The sequence below is a fragment of the Stegodyphus dumicola genome, chromosome 2, assembly GCF_044657685.1.
Source record: "Stegodyphus dumicola isolate Sdum_Otavi_A_Nest chromosome 2, ASM4465768v1".
In the NCBI taxonomy this organism is placed as follows: domain Eukaryota; kingdom Metazoa; phylum Arthropoda; class Arachnida; order Araneae; family Eresidae; genus Stegodyphus; species Stegodyphus dumicola.
The window spans coordinates 161,897,377-161,905,090 of NC_140769.1; the positions used below are offsets into that span (position 1 = coordinate 161,897,377).

Here is a 7,714-nt window from a genome sequence, read left to right on the forward strand (position 1 = left end):
GAAAGGCGAGCCCGTACAAGAAGGAGGATAAATGAAACTACTATCTGCAGTACCTTTAAAGACTGGGCCCAGAAAAGGATGTCCGAATAATACAAAGATAAGTAAAATTTTATGTTACTTTGCAAACTTAAGTTAATCTTTCATTCTTACTGCAAGTGGCAGATTTCAAGAAGTTTTACCTCATGCGAGGTCTACCTTTATCGCCAAAAGGGCGAGAAATGAGTTGTGACCGATTTTCTTATTATGTTTTTCAATTACTCGCGCGTAAAACTAAAGTTGATGTATAATAGCGTTGTGTAAAGACTTAAATATTGTAAAAAGTTATTGTATAAATTTTATTTAAAACATTCTAGCAAGAGAGAAGTTTTAGTCTGAAAGACTTTTTGAAATGTATTATTTCAATGTAGAAAGAATTGGCACTTGCTTTGAAAAGAATAGAAGTTAACAAGGTACTACTAATGTATGTTTTCAAATGTGTAAAATTAACAGCATGTTGACATGTTCTTATATACAATGTGAACTGTTATTTAAAATGTTAAGAAATACCGTGATATGGTAAAAGTGAAAGTAATGTTAAAAATTTGTTATTCGTGTGACTGTAAAGACTAAATCATGGCGAATATGTGTTAAAGGTTGAATGATGTAGTTAGGCTCTCAGACGCTACACTTTAGAGTTAGCCACTTTTAGAATAGTACCTCAGGCTTTAGAGTTGAAATTAGGGTGTGTTAAGAGGTCTCGTTATGTTGAATTTTAACACGTTAGTGTTTTGATTGTAGGAGGAAGTGTGGCACACGTAGACAGAAACACATTCGTGTTTGGTGTTCTTTTACAACACATGTCAGAGAGCACGGGGAGAGATAATTAAAATAGTCATGAATGAAATAAGAATGTTAAGAGAAGTATAATTGTATATGTTACTATGCCATTTCATTGTGTAACATTTCATTAAACTAGTTTTCCTTCCAGATCTCTGGAAGGAACCAGAATTGAATAAAACCTCCTGTTTAGATGCAGTACAGATGAAAAAAAATTGTTGTATATCCTGGGAGCTGCTATTGTAACAAATTTCTTTCTTTTAAATTTCTAGTTTCTAGCGAAGTATGTTTGTAAAAGATTGGCCTCGCGTTAGATTCTAGAGCTAAAAGTTTTCAACAAGGTCGTTTTAGACCTCAGTTTCAAACTAATTAACTCTGGCGGGAAGTATGTAAGGATCTTAAGTTTTACTAACGTTTATTTTATTTTAAATCTTTACTATCACTTCTTATTTTCTACTTCCGGCCAGAATTATAAGCGTGAAGGTTTTTATGCAAAGTTTGTCTGGCGAACGCCAAGTATTTAAGTTGTGGCCTTTTGCCAAGCAAGAGAGAGAGGAAGCAGTGAGTCAAAGCAGGCCGCTTACCTCAGAAGTTACTTAGTTGCTGTTTGCCTTCCAGGCCAGAGGTTTTAATCCTCTTGATAAATTCAAACGTATTGTAGTGTTCACAGTCTCTGTACTACATACGCTTCCTGTTATTATAAGGCCAATCTTCCACGTTTATTATTCTAAAGTTAAATTAGAGTTTAGTTTTATTTTATACTTTTACGTTAGACCCCGAGTAGCGGGTCAGTGTATTCCGAAGTACGGAAGTTATTGTATATAGAGAAAAATAAAGGGTTTTGTATACCCTTCGTCTGTATCCTGTCTACTTAACACAATTAGTGAACATAGCTTTAGTAAGCTCTCTGTTCCGAGTCAGGTATTTGTATGTTCCCAAAGAAGGTTAGATGGAACATTGACCCTGATAAGTTTACTGCATACAGCTTGTCCTAAAAGGCAAATGGACGCTTCTTTGTTAGAAAGTAAAAAGGATTTTATTTGAAACCTCATATCTCTTTGTGTGTTAATGGATGTGAAGGAGAGGAAGCAGACGAGATGTTTAATGGATGGGACGGGCATTTCGGTATTTTAAGCGTACAGGTTAGTGAAGGCTTCGCTTTTTAAGAGCTTTAAAGAGCTGTTCCCACTGGGGTTTATCTGAGCTAACGGAGACCATTGACGTAGCTGACCCATCTCTAAAAACATTTTTTTCCATAGGGCAGCAAGTTGAAAAATCTGAACTGCAGGCATACTGTAGCTAGTCGACACATGGAACGGACTCCGTTACCTCAGATAAACCCCAGTGCATACTTCCCTTAAGAGTTAAACTGAAATGAAGAACATAGCTATATGTAACGAGAATAGTGCAAGTTTGCCTTAGAATGTTATCTACGAATGCGTCGTTTCTTTGTCCTTTATATGCTTTAATTAGGTTTATTCGTTCGGTTTCGATTTATTTGATTATTGTAAAACACATTAGCGCGATCTAGCCTAAGGGGAGTTAGACTTTCGCTGAGGCTTTTTAAGGGAAATTAGCTCGTATACACTTTACACGCGGTGAAAATCACGAAAATACCCATGCAGCACCCGCTCACCTGGAATCGAACCCAGGTCGGAGCTGCCAGTATTCAGCGACCTTATCGCTTGGCCGCTGGTGGGCCCAGGTTCACTTCTATCCTAGTTTTTTCGGAATTTATGAAGTATTTTTGTTTGAATATTAAATTCTGAATTTATTTAGTTGACTTTAAAGTACATATGCATTTTGATCAATGTATGGAAAATGAGGATCACTAACACCGAATGATTCCAAGCAATCAGATTGTATTGCTTCTTCATCCTTTGTTCTGAAGCATACAGCTGGTTAAAAGAGAAAAAGTATTTAGTACCGTGGTGGAATTAATCTCATTTATTTATTATGTATGATGGTAACAAGAAATAAAATGCCATATATGTGCGATTCTAATTCCATAGGCTAACATTTTTCTCGCCCGATGTGCAATTTAACTGTCTATCTCACGAGTAAAATTGATGGAACACTCGCCATTTTTTTTTTTTTTTTTTTTTTTTTGAAAGTGAGATGAATGATATTATACCTACTGAGAGCCAAAACACTTAAGACCTATTTGTATTAATATATGAAGATGTTATATATGATTTAATATGTTTCATTAAATTTGTTTTGTTTCAAGATAACTTGTGACCTGCCCAAGATAAAAAACCACATATATGTTCGAATAATTGTATGATACCAAAGGGCCCGCCATTAAAAAAAAAAAAAAAAAAAAAAGATGAAGTCTTATTAAAACGTGTGAATTTTTTTTTAAGTTGCCTACTGTGCTAGATCATTATATGGAGTTTAATATTACCTGTTATGTACGATCATTTATCCTATCATTATATCAGTATTACCTGTTATGTATGATTTTACATGCTACGTTTAATATCCATGATAAATAAAATGTCAAATGTTCTCAAATAGCTGAAAATGTGCAATGCTAAGTAAAGTAATGCCAATTTAAAATACGTACCTTCAGTTAGAATGGATGTGTTAAAATATTATGTTTTATTTATTTATTTATTACGTGCTGCGCCCTTAGGCACTACACGGAAAGGGAGGGATGCCCCGTGGAGGTCTTTTTAAGGGAAACTGGCTCGTATCCACGTTACACATGGGGAAAACTTCGCCCATGCAGCCAGCCCGTTCGCCGGGACTCGAATCCCGGAACGAACTACCAGTGTTCAGCGGCTTTTACCGCTCGGCCGCTGGTGGGCCAAAATATTGTGTTGGATCATTATTTGGAATTCATGTCAGTAGTTCCTGTTATGTGTGATGCTTATGCAAAATTTTATTTGCTAAGTATGATGCAAAAGATGATAAGCTTTCATTTCTGTGGTTGAAGATTAAAGGCCCGTTTCCACTACTGCGTATGCGTTGCGGTGCGTATGCGTTTCTCCAATCAGCGAGTGAATTCACTTTGATTGACATCTGCAATCCGGTCGGTGTGCGGTGACGGATGACATACGGATGGAGTTCAACAATGTTCGACTTCTATCCGTATGTCTGCGGTTGCGTTGGGGTCACGTGGTGAAAAAGGAGCAATCAGGCAAAGAATCTGTAAGGAGATTCAAAGAGGTGCAGTGACTAAAAATTAATGGCGGCAGAAGTAGCGATGAACGCTCGCTAATAGGGAAAGAATGTTTTGCTAAAAAATACTTATTTCTGAATTAACATTATAGCGAGAAATCTGCGTGCTGAAAATGACAGCAATCAGCTGAATTTAGTTTAAAATGATAAGAAAAACAAGATAACTGCAACTACAGTACTTGTTCGTTCAAGAAAATCAGCGGCAAAAATTATCATTCCAAGTCCATGAAATAGCAAAATTTGTTCTGATAATCATTTTTTAGTTCTGCATACTCATTTAGCTTTAATGAAAATGAATGTCTGACTATATCAAACTGCTATAGCAAATTAGATATGATTAAAAGATTTGCTATTTTTTTCTTTTGAAACAGGTAAAAACTAAAAACGTTAATTATAAATTAAATTTGATAGCCTTTTAAATACTCCAGTTCATTGAAGAGTATGTTAAATTTGTATTTCCCTTTATAAATATATCTTTTTGGATAACATATATTTGTAAACACATGAAATATATTTTTAGCAGCCCGTTTAACTTCAATCGGAACGCCACTTTAAAAGATAATGATTTTTCCAAAAAATGTACTAGAAGCTGAAGAACAAACTCTGGTGAATTTTTCAGACAATAGCAAAGTGAAATAGGACCAAAAAACTTAAGTTTTAAGAATTGATTTACTTGATGATATATATAACCCAAAATATGCATGCGACTTACGTGTAATCCTAGCATAGTGGTAAAGCTGATGGTAACGATGTCTACCTTTTGGAGTCGTGAGTTCGAATCCCATACGCTTTTTGCACCATGTCTGCAACTTTCTTACCTTTTTATTCCAATTTGATCTATATTCGTGTTTTATAATTTATTTCTATTATTATATGCATTAAATATATTGTTTTATTTATGCTATTATTTATTTAAATTTTTCTCGCAAAAAAGTTTGAAAATTATATAATACTAATTTAAAGCATATCCTGTACATATATATTTGAATTTAACAAACATTCTCTATTCGTAAAAAGCAAATTTAAAGTTAATTAAATTTAAATGAAATTTAATGCAAACAAAGAAATGATTAATTATTGCTGTGCAAGTATCAAAATCCATGAATAAATATATAATTCCAAAAATTTATTAATCCTTAAAAAATTTATAAAAATGCATAAGTGAATAATGGGATAGATTATTAATCCTAAAAAATTATAAAAATGCATAAGTGAATAATAGGATAGATTATTAATCCTAAAAAATTTATAAAAATGCATAAATGAATAATAGGATAGATTTAATCCTAAAAAACTTATAAAAATGCATAAGTGAATAATAGGATAAATAAATTTTTGGAATTATATATTTATTCATGGATTTTGATACTTGCACTTGATTTACATATGCTCTCAGAATTTAAATGATATTGTATATTAGTTCGCAGCAATAATTAATCCTTTATTTGTTTGCATAAATTTCATTTAAATTTAATTAACTTTTAATTTTTACGAATAGAAAATGTTTGTTAAATTCAAATTTCATTCCTTGCAGCAATGGCGCAAGAGAATTATTTAAATTTAATTTATTTTGAAACCCTGCAGATATATATATATATATATTTTCGTTTCACTTTTATGTGAATGTATATACATGTGCTCAGACTTTGGGATGTTTACGACTCTAAACTTTCATTCCAATTAACATGAGACAGTATTAATGCCCTAAACATTTTTTTAACAAAAAATTACTATAATAATTGCTTTTAAATTCAGTCCTCTCCTGAAGAAGCGCAGGAATTAATTAATTAAATATTTCCATTTTCTTTACGTAATGTGTGTATATATAAAGAGAAAAATCTTATTTTTATAACTTCTTGTATAAAAAGAGATATGAATTAAAAATGTTTAAATTAAAAATAATATTTTATGGATTATGTATAAAATATAACTGCCCATAGTGCATTTTAAAACAAACGAGATTTCTAATAAATTATCCAGCTATGACCCTGAAGTCAGCGGTATACAAGCATAGCAAATTTTGCTTAAATATTGTGAACCTTTCCTTACAGTTGCTCTGTACTTTTAAAGTACCAACTATTTTTTAATCCCTTTAACTTTTTTATTTTATGTTATTTATTTGTTTACTTTTTCACTAACAGTACATTTTAGTTTTAATAATATATATATTATTTCATAATATTTAAGGCTTCTAGAAACACAAAATTTTTTAAAAAATTTATTTCAGCTTCTATGGAATTCGTGATGTTCATAATATGCATTATAACCTTACTTATCTAAAATTCTATATCAAATCCAAAACAAACAATACTCGCTTAAGCGGGAAAAATTCAGATGTTCAGCGTCGTAACTCGCGAACTGCTTGCGCCAAAATATTACAGTGACACCTAGCGGCGGAAAATGAAAATATTTTGCGCATACGCAGCAGTGGAAACGCTTGTACGGATGCCGTAGGCGTGTCTTCAATTGACGCAACGCGTTCGTACGCAGTAGTGGAAACGAGCCTTAATTCTATATGTATTTGAGATTTTGTTTCAGACTTCAAAAATCTGATTATAATTCACAGTTATATATTATATTACAGCGTGTATATTCTTCCGCGTAGTTAAAAGTAATTCAATTTGTATATACCTCGTTAAGAAAGTTAAGGCTGTGTTAAGTTTGAATATAATAATGATTATGAGGCTGTGTGATAGATTTTGGCATCATGTTAAGAATCCGTATGATGCGTTCACAAGACAAAAATCTAGTTTTCGAATATATTTAGTGGTTTAAGGTAGGACGTGTACAAGATAATCTAAGAAATTTTTGTAAAGTGTTTCAATGAGTTAATCTTTGGTGATTATTAAAATATAAATTACAATTCTATACAGCACACAATTTGTGACTTATTTTATATTTTTTAATTCTACCAATAGAGGACAGCACTAAAATCTTGGAGTGACTTTATTGAGTCCAATTATATGACTGTCGTCAGGATGGCCGAGCGGTCTAAGGCGCCAGATTTAAGCTCTGGTTCTCGAAAGAGAGCGTGGGTTCGAACCCCACTCCTGACAAAGGATGATTCTTCTTTTAACTTTAAAAAGAAGTTAGTGTTGTGTCTTGCATGTGCTGTCAGCAGGCAATTTTTTTTTCTCATCCGGTTATCATGTTTATATGAATGTATGAATTAACACGCAATAGTACTCCAATGCGTTATGAAATGATGGTATTAGGCAGAAATTAAAAAATTCCAGTATATATAATTCTACTTTCTAATTTAATAATGTCTGAAAAATGTTTTATGGAGATGTTTGATTTCTATATAAAGAATATACATCAACTGGCTTTCACCCATGTTTTAATACGGGAGAGAAAGGGAAGAGGAGAGAATTACCTTGAAATCTGAAAATTTCAGATCACGATGTAATATCTCAAATCGGATTTTATTAATTAAATAAAAACATGAAAGGCTTCAGATTATAAATTACCTCCCAAAGGGGCGTTTTTCTAACGTTTTGTGTATTATCTTTATTTATTAAATATCATGTTCTTGGCACTTAAACCATAAAATTCAGTTCAACAGCAATATCGCAAAATAATTTTTAAATAAACATATCTTTAGATATGTATTGCGTGTAGAATTTCCGATACACAATCTCGCACGCTGGAACTTAAAAAAAAAAAAAAAAAAAAAAAAAAAAAAAAAAAAAAAAATGTTTAAATCGTTGAA

General features: G+C 32.2%; 1 non-coding gene across 1 annotated transcript; it reads left to right on the forward strand.

Moving 5' to 3' along the window:
• The first annotated feature begins 6,974 nt into the window (after window positions 1-6,974).
• TRNAL-UAA (transfer RNA leucine (anticodon UAA)) lies at window positions 6,975-7,058 on the forward strand. The gene has a single exon. It is a non-coding gene; the product is annotated as a tRNA-Leu (tRNA).
• The last annotated feature ends 656 nt before the right edge of the window (window positions 7,059-7,714 follow it).